The sequence below is a fragment of the Sprattus sprattus genome (genome assembly GCF_963457725.1).
Source record: "Sprattus sprattus genome assembly, chromosome: 14".
Classification (NCBI taxonomy): domain Eukaryota; kingdom Metazoa; phylum Chordata; class Actinopteri; order Clupeiformes; family Clupeidae; genus Sprattus; species Sprattus sprattus.
The window spans coordinates 1,010,445-1,024,171 of record NC_137912.1 but is presented as its reverse complement, the minus strand read 5'-3'; positions in this window follow the sequence as shown (position 1 = coordinate 1,024,171).

Genomic DNA, 13,727 nt, shown 5'->3' with positions numbered 1-13,727 from the left:
GTGTTCATGTCAATGTCCACACACACACACACACACACACACACACACACACACACACACGTATGTCCATGTTGGATGGCATCACCTGTCAGGGTTAGTGGGCACAACTGATCACCTTGCTCAGTTATCCAATCACATCGTGGGTCTCATTTATCCAATCACATGGGAGTCCAGCAGTGCAATAACTCTTCCCATCTGAGGACACTGGAATCCTCTCAGCCCTGACTGTTCCATCACCATGGTTACAATCGATCTACATCACCATGGTAACAATCAATATACATGTCTGATCTGTATCATGAGTTTTTTTTTCTGTTAATAAAATGGTCTGCTGTTAAATGTAGTGTGAATGTTCTCTTTATACAGACGGATCTATCCTATTAGTAAAACAAGGGGTGTCACCCCATAAGCCCCACCCCTATCCCGACAGCACGCTGAATTCCTTATCCATCGTAACGTAAGCGCCAGCACCATTACTTTGAGGGGGCCCGCCCCAGCCGGTCACTTGCCTTAAGCCTTCGTGCCAGTGAAAACTTGGCGCACGGTCCGCCATTAAAACACAAGCTGGCGCTCTAGTAACGGACCCAAATTAATAAATGAGACATTCCTCTCCTTTTATTCCAACTTGTATAGTTCTGAAGTTCCTCATGACTCTTCTAAATTTGACTTATTTTTCAAGAATTGAAATCTTACTAAATTGCTGCCCCATGAGGCTACGTCTCTGGACAAACCATTCACCCTACTCGAATTGGAGAGGGCTTTACGCAGTCTTAATAAAGGCAAATCGGCAGGGTTTTGACAGAACTCCTCCTGAACTATATTTACAGTGTTGGTCTCAACTTGGCCATCTGTTGCTGAACATGATCAATCATGCCATTTTAAGTGGTTCCTTTTTCAAGGGATGTTAACACCGCTACAATCACCTTACTCCATAAAATAGGAAAAGACCCAAATGAATGCGCAAATGATCGTCCTTTATCGCTCTTGAATGCGGACGTTAAACTGTTTGCTAAAGTGCTTGCACTAAGGCTTGAGCCCCTTATGAATAAGCTCCTTCACCCTGACCAAACTGGCTTCGTAAAATCTCGCTTATCCTCTGATAATGTTCGCAGACTTTTGCACATTGTCGAAGCTTCAGCTGAGGTCCAAACTCCCTGTGCTGTATTATCTCTGGACGCAGAAAGAGCTTTTGATCGCCGTGAATGGCACTATTTATGGGCTGTCCTTCAGCATATAGGATTTGGTATCCATTTCATCAACATGATTAAAACGCTCTACGCCTCCCCTTCAGCCATGGTAATGTCTGGCAATATCTGTCCTTCGCTGTTTCCAGTGGGCCGCAGCTCTAGACAAGGCTGCGTTCTTTCTCCACTTTTATTCATTTTATCTTTGGAACCTCTGGCCCAGACGGTGCGTCAGTCAACCCATACTCCTGTTACGGTCCATGGAACAGATCATTTCATCTCCCTTTATTGTGTCGATATTTTGCTTTATGCAATTAAATCTACCCCACATATTGTGTCTATATTTGATAAATTCGGGAGTATCTCTGGCTACAAAATAAACTGGTCTAGTCGGCTCTCCTTCCTCTAAACGACACTATGAGGCATGCTTCCTTACCAAACATTAATAGTTGACCATTTAAAATACCTTCGATACAAACTACAGTCTCGGTTAATTATAACTCGACTCTCAGGCAAGTGGAATCCGATTTGGAGCGTTGGACGTCCATTCCTAATTCATTTCGAGCAAGAGCTTCTTTTGTAAAGATGAACATCCTATCGCGAGTGAACTTCTGTAGTTCAATGCTCCCCCAGCTGGTAACTGGGATAAACTGCATACATTTGTTTCCAGGTACTGTATGTCTGGAAAGGAAAACGCCCACGGATTAAAATGTCCATTTTGCAGAGGCACAAACTCTCTGGTGGCCTTGGACTTCCAAATTTCCATTTTGGTCCTCAACCCTTCGTCCTCTTCATACCTGGTTAGATCCAGAGGCTCAAGTAGCCTGGCGTTCATTAGAGGAACATCTAGTAAAACCACATAGGCTTCAGGATGTTATTTACTCAAACATCCCTCTCAAAATGTGTAAATCCAAATTCGGCTCTTTAATCTCACATCTTGTTGCCATATGGAGAACTGTGGAATCACACTCCAGCACTCACTTTAAATTCCATCCTCACCTTCCTTTATTTAATAATTTCGCCCTTTGCTTGGGTGGTCACCCGATGTCCTTCCCTCAGTGGAGAGATAAAGGGATAAATACCCTTTCCGACATTATGTCAGATAATGCGCTCAGATCTTTTCAGGACTTGAAATCGCATTTCTACTTACCCGGCCGGCACTTCTTTTTTTTTCTACCTACAACTCCGCAGCGCCTTACGGAGTCCCCTGGGGTAATAGAATAGAACTGAGGTTTTAAAATGTTGACCAGGATGTTGCCAAATATCTTAAGACATTTAATGCAGAAATAACATACTGCAACTGTTGCATGTTTTCGCCTTACATCATACAAAAGTGGGGAATTGTGTGTTTCTGTGTATTGTGCATGTAGTATACTGTCCTAAACTCTCCATGTTAGAATGAAGATTTTAGTGCAAACTTACACTGCAATTTGAAAAGCACCACATACCCTCCCAGGATGAGGCAGATAATCGCCATGGCAACCATCTTCACTCTCAGGAAAGGAAACTTGACACAGAGATTCTGATGCTGATTTCCTAACCACATTAGTCACTTCTATGTGTGACACTATGCGAGGGCCTTGCCCTTCAGCGAGGAAGAGAGATAGCGTCTGTTTTCTTACGGACTTCGGAAGACCATAGTCAGAAAATATCTCTGAACAGAGCTGACGAGGTCTCAGGAGGATTCTTACATTGAACCTGAAATTGAATAAGGTGCCAGATTTCTAAAGACTTCCAGGCGAAAAACACATTGTTAACAAGCCCTGTATCCAGGTTTGCCCAAACAGTCGATCGCTGCGTGTGCTTTCTATTACTGTGTATGCATGGCAAGTGTGAGAGCGCCGAAGTTGCGTAGTGGCCGCAAGCGGTATTGCAGACAGATAGAGCTTTCAAATTGGATATGATATGAAGATGAAATCTGACACAGTGTCAGCGTTAAACTTATACAATAATTGCTGTCTGTGGTTCTATATGGGCTGTGGAAATAATTTAGAAAAATTATAGTTTGAGATTGATTGATAATTGATATAATTGAGAACCCCTGGTTAAATATGTTCTTGGTCACATCAATTTGAAAGCTGGACCAAAGTGTTTGATTTAATTCAATTACAACTAGGCCCAATACAAAGATAAGCTGTAAGTGCAGTTTGGAGTCTGGACAGTATTTTTCTCTCAACGCCTCAAAAGGTAGATCTTGCCTTCACGGCAAAGGTCGGTGATCTTGGGCCTAAAAAGTTTGGTGACCACTGCTCTAGTGTGTAGGGGCGGGGTGTGTGAGGGTGTGGGGGTGTGTTCTGTCTTTTGAGCGTCTCTGTATCTTACATCACACTCAAAGATCTCAATCACTCAGTAACTGGAAGGCACACAGTATGGAGCTCTCTCCTCCTGGCCTGCTGTTAGGTGAGTTATGCCTGTTTGTGTGGCTTCTGGAAGTTTCTCTGTACCTCTCTCTGTATGAGTGTGCATATGTAGGCCTAGTTAGACATTATATGTTTCTTCTCTGAACACATCACAGTCTTACACTGTGACATCAGGCATTTGCTTATAATCAAACAACAGACATGTATATGAACAGTACACATACAATAGTGTAAATATTATTTTAAAAACATATATTACCCTCTTCTTTACCTTCTAAGTGGAAAGGTCAGAAAGAATGCATATCTGTAGTGTTTGGACTTTAAAGTAGCCCACTGCAGACAGAACTCTCTACAGTCTCTAAAGCTGGGAGCACACACACCTGTGGATGTGCCTGCGTTTGGATGTGTGCATGCATATGTTCTTTTGAGTGTCTGGGCTGTAAAGATAGTGCATGGAAGTGCAAAATGTGTCTGTTTTTTCTGTCATTGAAATGTTACACTTTTATACAGAAAATGATCTGCATGAGAATCTTTCAACCACAAGTCACATGTCTGCAAACGTTATCTGCAAACATTATGACCACGTTATGCCTGTTAGAAATGCCGTTTTGGTCCTTTGCTCTACCTATTTGTGTCCTGCCTGTACAAAGGCAGGTTACTATTAGACAGACAACTCAATATGACTAAAGTGACTGGCCATACTGGTCAAGAACACTTACATGTAGGAATCACCAAACATTCTGCTGTTGACTAACACTCTTTATGCTGAATTGATAAATAGCTGTAGACTTTCATAAACAGTGTGACTGCATGTAATTGGGCATATGTGTATAGCACAGAGATGAGTGGTGAAAGTCCTGCTACTATGTCCATGATGGAGATATATGAGTGGCTTGTGTGAGAGTGTTGTTTTAGAACAGCACACCCTAGTGGTGAGAAAGAATGCATAGTTAGTTGAATGGACAGTCAGGCTTAGCTGTTGCTGTCTGTAGTTGTTCTGCTCTTGGACTCTTGGAAATGTAAAACTGATGAGACTGCACACAGATTCAGCATTTTATCATATTTTTAAAACTGGCACTACAAGAAGGAATTGGTTTATGTATTCTAAGCATAGACATATGGGAAATGTAAGATATGAATATTCACAGTTTTTGCATGTGTTCTGATAGACTGTGTATAGGGTCCATTTCAAATTCACAATGATACTGAATGAAGTATTATAATATCTGATAATTAGTGTTATTTTCATGTGTAAGCACAGTGCTCTCTCTTCCTCTCTGCTAGTATGTGTGTTCATGTGTGTGCCTGTAAACATTGTGTGTGTGACTGAGTGAGTAGTTATTGGTTCTACTGCATGTAGGTGTTGTGTCAGAACTTGTAAACACAGGAATGTAGCTGATAACATGGCTATTGAGAGGAAGAAGATATAAATGTTGCAGTTTGCAGTATATAGATACTTGTAGAAAAGAAAAACGATATGCTGTTGCAAAGGACTGATGAAAGTAATTAATTTTCTACCATATATTGGAAGACTCAGTCTGTGGATTTGTCAGTCATGATCCAGGTTTATTCTTGAAACAATGGCGGCCTACCATCGTGAGACAGAGCTTGAGCTCCAGTCATCCAGAGCTTCGCCTCAAGATAATCTAACTACTCCTTAAAGGACAGGCTGTAATATACATAATGTTTAGGGGTGTAACCATCTATTTAAATAGGCCATGGCTGCAATACTCTTTGTCCTGGCCCGGAGGGGGAAGGGAGTTCTCACCTCTATCCCCAGGCTTGAACAAAGAGCCCTCACCAAGGAATGTTTACATGCCAATAAAAGTAATATTTATACTAGGTATAAATAAGATGGAATTATTGACTATGGCATATCCTTATAAACTATGAATATCAAATAACCGGTCCCTTCACTGATGATTTGCCATAAGACTGTTCATGTGAACAGCCCTTTCGCTGCTGCTGGATCATTCCTTTAGTGCATGCACCCTTCATGGCTCTACTTGTGCATCCAATCAGAGTGGAGTCAGGGGATGCTTGCACTGAAGGTACCCAGTGGCGGGAATAGTAGAGCAGTGGACTGGCGATGCAGACGGTGTTAACCCTTCCAGCACTAAGGTGCCCCATGGGGCACTTTGTGGCATTTTTATGAATAGAATTTAAAATCTCAGCGAGTTTTTGGCCTACAAACATAAAACTAACACGCACAGCAACCTTGAACCCTTTACTTTTTAAATATATACAGTTTGAAGCTAATGTATAAATAATCACTTTGTAAGGAGGATATAACTAATCCCTTGCACATTTCAGCCTCTGAGTGAGGTTTTGACCCTCCCATTAGCAAATGACAACTATTCATATGATAAGGGGATGGTAATTCAGTGATCACCATTGGTTCCTGATGTGTCAAGAAAGCCTGTAGGGGGTAGTGGGGCACAAAGACATTCCAGGGCTATTACGTCATGGCCATTGTCATTAGACCGAGGTGTCCCAGAATGTCCACACCTCTCTCATCAATATGCATAGTGGTCTAAGTGAAGAAAAGTGTCACTTTCTATAATACTCATAATTAGTATAGAAACCACGCACACTTTCTGTATGCTAAACTCACCTATGTGGAGCAAACACCTATGTTTACAAGGTTAAGAGTAAAAAAGAAAACTTGAAAATTTGTATATAGATACTTGATCCCACGTCAGTTGACTGTAAGGGTTGCAACTTATTACATTTAGGGAAATAATTATGTGTAATTAAAACTAAGATCCTATCTTTAGCTTCAATGGTAGATCTAGTCTGTTGAATCCTCCTTTATTTGTCTATGTTCACTGTCCTATACAGCTTCAATCTGTGCTCTATGAACATCATGCCTTTGGTCAGAAATGTGTGAGTCATTGGCACTGACAGATGAGATGGTGTAACACACAGGAAGGAGATGCTGTATGACTGCACTTTGCACCCATTTATGGTCACTTGGCTTTGTCTTGGAACAGACCTGTGGCTTTTGACTTGTTGAAGTTGTAGAGTATGTGATGATTGTGTTTACATGGATCTGTGTGTGGAATGAGGATCTCTCTGTGTCTTTGTGTTCCAGTGCTGAGCTTGTATTTCTACTCTGGACATGCTGAAGGTGAGATTCATTCATGTTAGTCAAGTGCTTTCTAGATTCACACATTACTATGAGGATGTATTCACAGATAGTAAGAGGTGTAGATGTTTTTTAGTCCATTATATTTTGATAATAGTTCAAATTCCTATTGACTAATGTTGCAGTCTCTGGCCTCCTGTCTGACCAACTGATTTGTTAGAGATGAATATTTGCCCCTGACACATGTAGGCTGCAAAGCCAGTTAAGAGGGAACAGGCTATCAGAAGTTTGATCAGAGAGAGACATCTGAATTAATTCCATTGTGACTGACTGTAGATCTACTTAGTGCTGTTGTCACTTGGATGGGTGATATGTTTGGATATTACACTCTCACCATTATGTTTCTGCAAACACATCAGACTATGCAACAATTTACAGTATGTAATATGGCCACTATTTGGCCTCAGCAATATTGCCTTACCATAATATGATAGAGAAGGAGATGACGAGAGAGAGAGAGAGAGAGAGAGAGAGAGAGAGAGAGAGAGAGAGAGAGAGAGAGAGAGAGAGAGAGAGAGAGAGAGAGAGAGAGAGAGAGAGAGAGAGAGAGAGAGAGAGAGAGAGGCTACCTGGCATGGTGTTTGGTGAATTTAGTTTATGTATAGTTTTAATGAGTTATATTCAGTCATGGTTGACTGACATGAATAATGAAAATGTAAAACTTTAGTATGCAAGGATAGCAAGGGTGCCAGTATACAACAATAGTGCACATCTGGCTGCATGCTCTACCCAGGATCCTTGAAGGCTCTCCCACACAGTACTGTCTGCAGCCCAAGTGTATTTAGGAGTTTCATATTTGTTAAGTTTTGATAAGTTATGTTATCACAACAAGGCAGAAAAAACATTCTTGATGTAAAAGGTAACCACTGAACGGATGTGTGTGTGTGTGCGTGTGTGTGTGTGTGTGTGTGTGTGTGTGTGTGTGTGTGTGTGTGTGTGTGTGTGTGTGTGTGTGTGTGTGTGTGTGTGTGTGTGAGAGAGAGAGAGAAAGAGAGAGAGGTAAATATCGTAGTTTTGCTTTCATCATATTTTAATTTGTTACATTTAAATAAGAAGAGATTGAGTAACGAAGGGTTGATTTATTCAGGGTCATGGTAGTGTTGGTATAGTTTATGACGAATGTCATTTGGTCCATTTTGTATATTTAACGATAGATAATCTAAATAACTAATTAATGTTATATATGTTATCAGTGGTCTTTTACTCATACAGTATGAGTCAGTCAGTAAATTAATCTTTGTCTGTTAATGATGTTTTCCTCCACAGCTCCCACAGCTACACTGTCTGTAGTGCCTCCTCAGGGTCCATACTACACTGGAGATGAAGTCACTCTGAGGTGTGACATAGCAGGGGACACAGACTGGGATAAGTATTACTGGTACAGAGGTAGTGACTACATTCACTCTGGGCAAAGGCAAACCACCACCATCTCCCTCCCTGCTGATGTTGGCCAGTACCAGTACTCATGTGGAGGAGAGAGAGGATCTAGACCAAGGACTTCCCAGCGCAGTGCCCCTGTCTCTATCACTGTCACAGGTGAATACAGCTACAATGATGATATTTAAAATGATAATTACATCTTTTAACTTAAGAGCTCATGTTCATAAGTGTTTTAACGGTTTGTTTAGTTTTGATAAGTTATGATATCACAACCAGGCAGACAAAATATTCTTGATGTAAACGTAACCATTGAATGGATGTGTGTGTGTGTGTGTGTGTGTAAGAGAGAAAGAGAGAGAGAGAGAGAGAGAGAGAGAGAGAGAGAGAGGTAAATATCGTAGTTTGACTCATCATAATTTAATTTGTAACCTTTAACTAAGAGGAGTTTGAGTAAATAAAGATTGATTCCTTCAGGGTCATGGTAGTGTTGGTAGAGACATAGTTTATGACGATCCTTCTGTCATATTGTCCATTATGTATATTTAACAATAATTAATATATACAACTAATTAATGTTAAATATGTTATCAGTGGTGTTTTACTCACACAGTAGGAGTCAGTCAGTAAATGAATCTTTGTCTGTTAATGATGTTTTCCTCCACAGCTCCCACAGCTACACTGTCTGTAGTGTCTCAGGGTCCATACTACACTAGAGATAGAGTCACTCTGAGGTGTGACATAGCAGAGTACACAGACTGGGATCAGTATCACTGGTACAGAGGTAGTGACTACATTCACTCTGGGTTAAGACAAACCACCACCATCTCCCTCCCTGTTGATGTTGGCCAGTACCAGTACACATGTGGAGGAAAGAGAAGATCTAGACCAAGGACTTCCCAGCGCAGTGACCCTGTCTCTATCACCGTCACAGGTGAATACAGCTACAATGATGATATTTAAAATGATAATTACATCTATTAACTTAATCGCTCATGTTCATAAGTGTTTTAACAGTTTGTTTAGTTTTGATAAGTTAAGTTATCACAACCAGGCAGAAAAAGTATTATTGTTATAAAAGGTAACCATTGAATGGATGTGTGTGTGTGAGAGAGAGAGAGAGAGAGAGAGAGAGAGAGAGAGAGAGAGAGAGAGAGAGAGAGAGAGAGAGAGAGGGAGGTAAATATCATAGTTTGACTCATCATAATTTAATTTGTAACCTTTAACTAAGAGGAGTTTGAGTAAATAAAGATTGATTCCTTCAGGGTCATGGTAGTGTTGGTAGAGATATAGTTTATGACGATCCTTCTGTCATATGGTCCATTATGTATATTTAACAATTATTAATATATACAACTAATTCATGTTGAATATTTTATCAGTGGTCTTTTACTCACACAGTAGGAGTCAGTCAGTAAATTAATCTTTGTCTGTTCATGATGTTTTCCTCCACAGCTCCCACAGCTACACTGTCTGTAGAGCCTCCTCAGGGTCCATACTACCCTGGAGATGAAGTCACTCTGAGGTGTGACATAGCAGAGTACACAGACTGGGATAAGTATGACTGGTACAGAGGTAGTGGCATCATTCACTCTGGGCCAAGTCAAACCACCACCATCTCCCTCCCTGCTGATGTTGGCCAGTACCAGTACTCATGTGGAGGAAAGAGAAGATCTAGACCAACTTCTTCGCAGCGCAATGCCCCTGTCTCTATCACTGTCACAGGTGAATACAGCTACAATGATGATATTTAAAATGATAATTTCATCTATTTATTTATACATTTTAATATGATATGGATATTGTCCCTGAGGTAAAGAAAAAGTAAAACTGTGGCTTCATCTCAAGTCCTTATAGATAGAGATAGAGATTACAAGATTAATGATAATTAAAATGTGAAGGGTCAAAATAGTTATATTACAATAGAGTTTTATTTCAAATGTTTCTCCTCAACATCAGTCATCATAACATGCCTCACAGCTGTGAAATAGTACAAGGACATGTTTAATACTATGTTGCCTAGTTACCAAGGTTGGGCCCAATGCCTGTATCCAGATAGACATGGAACAGTTCACACACTCATTGTCCTTTGCTCCTTCTTCTCTCCATGTGTTCCTCTGCAGCCCTGCCTTTGGCTACACTGACTGTGGAGCCCCAGAGTCCTGTGTTCACTGGAGAGACAGTCACTCTGAAGTGTGTGATAGAGTCTCTCAGTGGCTGGGTGTATAAGTGGTATAAAGACAGGGTTAACAGTACTGTGTTTGAGGGAGACACATTTACTCTAAAAGAAGTTACTGAATCACATAAAGGAAAGTACTGGTGCAAGGGAGAGAGAGAAGAAAGACCCACATCATCTCAAATCAGCGGTGAAGCAACTATTAAAGTTCAAGGTAAACTTGGAATTAGATTCATTAATATTATTATGATTATTGTGTGTGTGTGTGTTTGTGTGTTTGTGTGTGTGTGGGTGTGTGGGTGTGTGTGTGTGTGTGTGTGCGTGTGCGTGTGTGTGTGTGTGTGTGAGAGTGCGTGCGTGCGTGCGTGCGTGCGTGCAAGTGAGTGAAACACTATGTCTATCGATGTTCAGATGTGTTTGACAATGACTCTGTTTCATTCTCTTCAGCATCAAAGCCCAACATCACTTTAAGTCCAGGCCACCAGCTCCTCACAGGAGACTCAGTGACTCTGACATGTGAGTTGGGTGTTTCCTCTGGTTTGGTGTTCTACTGGTACAGAGACACACAGACCTCTGATCCTGTGGCCCAGGCTGATGGAAACTCCTACAGCATCATCTCTGTTAAAGTCTCTGATGGAGGACAGCACTGGTGCAGAGCTGGGAGAGGAGACCCAGTCTATCACACACAGTACAGTGATGCAGTTGAGATAAAGGTTACAGGTTAGTTTGGTTCATTACACGAATATATGGATAATAAAAAGTGCCTGACTATATTCTTAAGATCAGTGTAGTATAATGTATCTGATTCACTGTATTTTATGATATTCATACTTTTAATGTGCAGAATGTTGACAAATGAGGATGTATTTTTCTAATGTTTAAGGTCCAGTGGTTACCTATAACAATGTGATTTTTAAATATATAACTTATACATTTTAATATGATATGAATATTGTCTCTGAGGTTAGGAAAAAGTAGAACTGAAGCTTATAAACATCTCAAGTCCTTGTACAGATAGATGATTTATTATAATGATTGTTATATTACAATACAGTTTTACTTCAAATGTTTCTCCTCAACATCAGTCATCATAACATGCCTCACAGCTGTGAAATAGTACAAGGACATGTTTAATACTATGTTGCCTAGTTACCAAGGTTGGGCCCAATGCCTGTATCCAGATAGACATGGAACAGTTCACACACTCATTGTCCTTTGCTCCTTCTTCTCTCCATGTGTTCCTCTGCAGCCCTGCCTTTGGCTACACTGACTGTGGAGCCCCAGAGTCCTGTGTTCACTGGAGAGACAGTCACTCTGAAGTGTGTGATAGAGTCTTACAGTGGCTGGACATACAGGGTGTATAAGTGGCCAAGCAGTACCCCAGTGTCTGAGGGAAACACCCTGACCATCACAGGAGCTACGGAGTCTCATGAGGGCCAGTACTGGTGTCAGGGGCAGAGGAGAGACAGACCCACAGCATCACAACCAAGCAGTGGCATAACTCTTGATGTAACAGGTAACCTTGTTGTGTGTCCGTGTCCGTGTCCGTGCCCGTGTCTGTGTCTGTGCCTGTGCCTGTGTCTGTATCTGTGTCTGTGTCTGTGTCTGACACGCACAAGCACACACACACGCACACGCACACGCACACGTTACCCTTTAATCAAACTGGACAGAGTTCTTCAGTGGAGAAAAGGTTTCTCTCAGGTTTGTCATAAAGAGTGGGGAGAGCAGTGACTGCTGGTTAAGAAATGGAGTCTATAAGCCTGAAAAGGAACATGAAATCAATCCATCACAAAGTGGTAACTATACTTGTAAAGGACAAAGTAAACGTGATAAAAAAGAATCAGAAGAAAGTGCTGCTGTTGGTATTACAGTTTCTTCAGGTCAGTTTGTGTTTATTTTATTATTTGTGCATTTACTGTCCAAAATGTCCACCCTTCTCTTTAATTGACTCATGGTGAAAGTGTCTCATTACCCTGGATATGTTCTGAAGAAATAGTATTTTAATGAATAATGCTGATGTTTGCAGACTTTATTGGTAGTAAAGACATTTGTACAATGTATTGCTATATCGTCTGTTGCTATATATGCAATTAGATCTTCAGTGAAGCCATTTTGATGTGAGTTGTTGTTTTTACGTTTTCAGATTCTGAGTCCTCTAGTTTGGTGGTAGCAGTGGGCGTAGTGGTGGGACTGCTTCTAGCCTTTGCTCTGGCCATTCTACTAGGCCTGCTGTATCGCTCCTGCAAGGTCAAAGGTAAGAGAAGAGCAATAAGTTCATCTGGAAATCAGTGATGCACCTGAAATATTAAATGTATTCAATGAAAATAAACAGACTGTTTTTAGTTTAAATGAATGTAAAAAAAAAAAAAAAGAATACTTGACATAATAATGTCATCTGAAATTGTGTCTCTTGACATTCAGGTTCAGTTTCAGTTTCAGTGACACCAAACCCGTAAGTTTTTTGTTCTTTACAATGTTACATTTTGAAAATGGGAAGCTGAGACTTGTTCTGAAATTCAGGTCATGGATTGTCTGTGTCTGTGTGTGTGCGTGTGCGTGTGCGTGTGCATGTGCACGCCTGTGTGTGTGTGCGTGTGTGTGTGTGCCTGTGCGTGTGCGTGTCCTGAGGAGGCACTACAGACAGTGTAGCTGTGGGCAAAGCTGTGGAGGAAAACATCATTAACAGACTAAGATTAATGTACTGATTGACTCCTACTGTGTGAGTCAAGAAACAGGCTTTTGGTGTCACAGAACACCTGCAACATATTTAACAGGAAAGAGTTATATACATTAATTAAGCAATATAGCACGAGTGGGAGTGGGGTAGGTAAGGGATAATCCACGGGTGGTGTTCGGCCGTAGCCATCGAGGCGCCGCCAGGCCGAGTGGCGTAGGCAACAACCCCCGTGGGATTATCCCTTACCTACCCCACTCCCACGAGTGCTATATTGCTTTTATAAAACAATTCTACTGTCAACAAATAAACATTTCAACACAAAGCTATTGATTAAAAATTGTTTATTTCGCCTTTGTTTCTCCGCAACAAAAAATTGTTCCATTGTCAACGTCTTGGTTTGGAATTTTTAGAACTTTGAATTAACGGTTATCATCAACAGGAATGTTTCATCGCGGAGTGATTTATGATTAGCTGTGAAAAGTCCCGTATCTGTTGGTATGTTGACGAATAACCTATAGCATGGAACGTCTCTCGTCCAATCAGAAACAGCTAAATTATGCGCTAGAACCCAATTGTTTTATAATTAACATTATATTACATAATATATAAAGGACCATATCACAGAAAGATTGTCATAAACTATAGGTCTACCAACACTACCATGACCCCTGAATGAATGTTTATTTACTTCTTTACAGAGTAACACATGATAACAAAAATCACACACACAGACACACACACACAAACACATACACAATGATCCTTTCATATATTTACTTATACATTTTAATATGGCTATGAA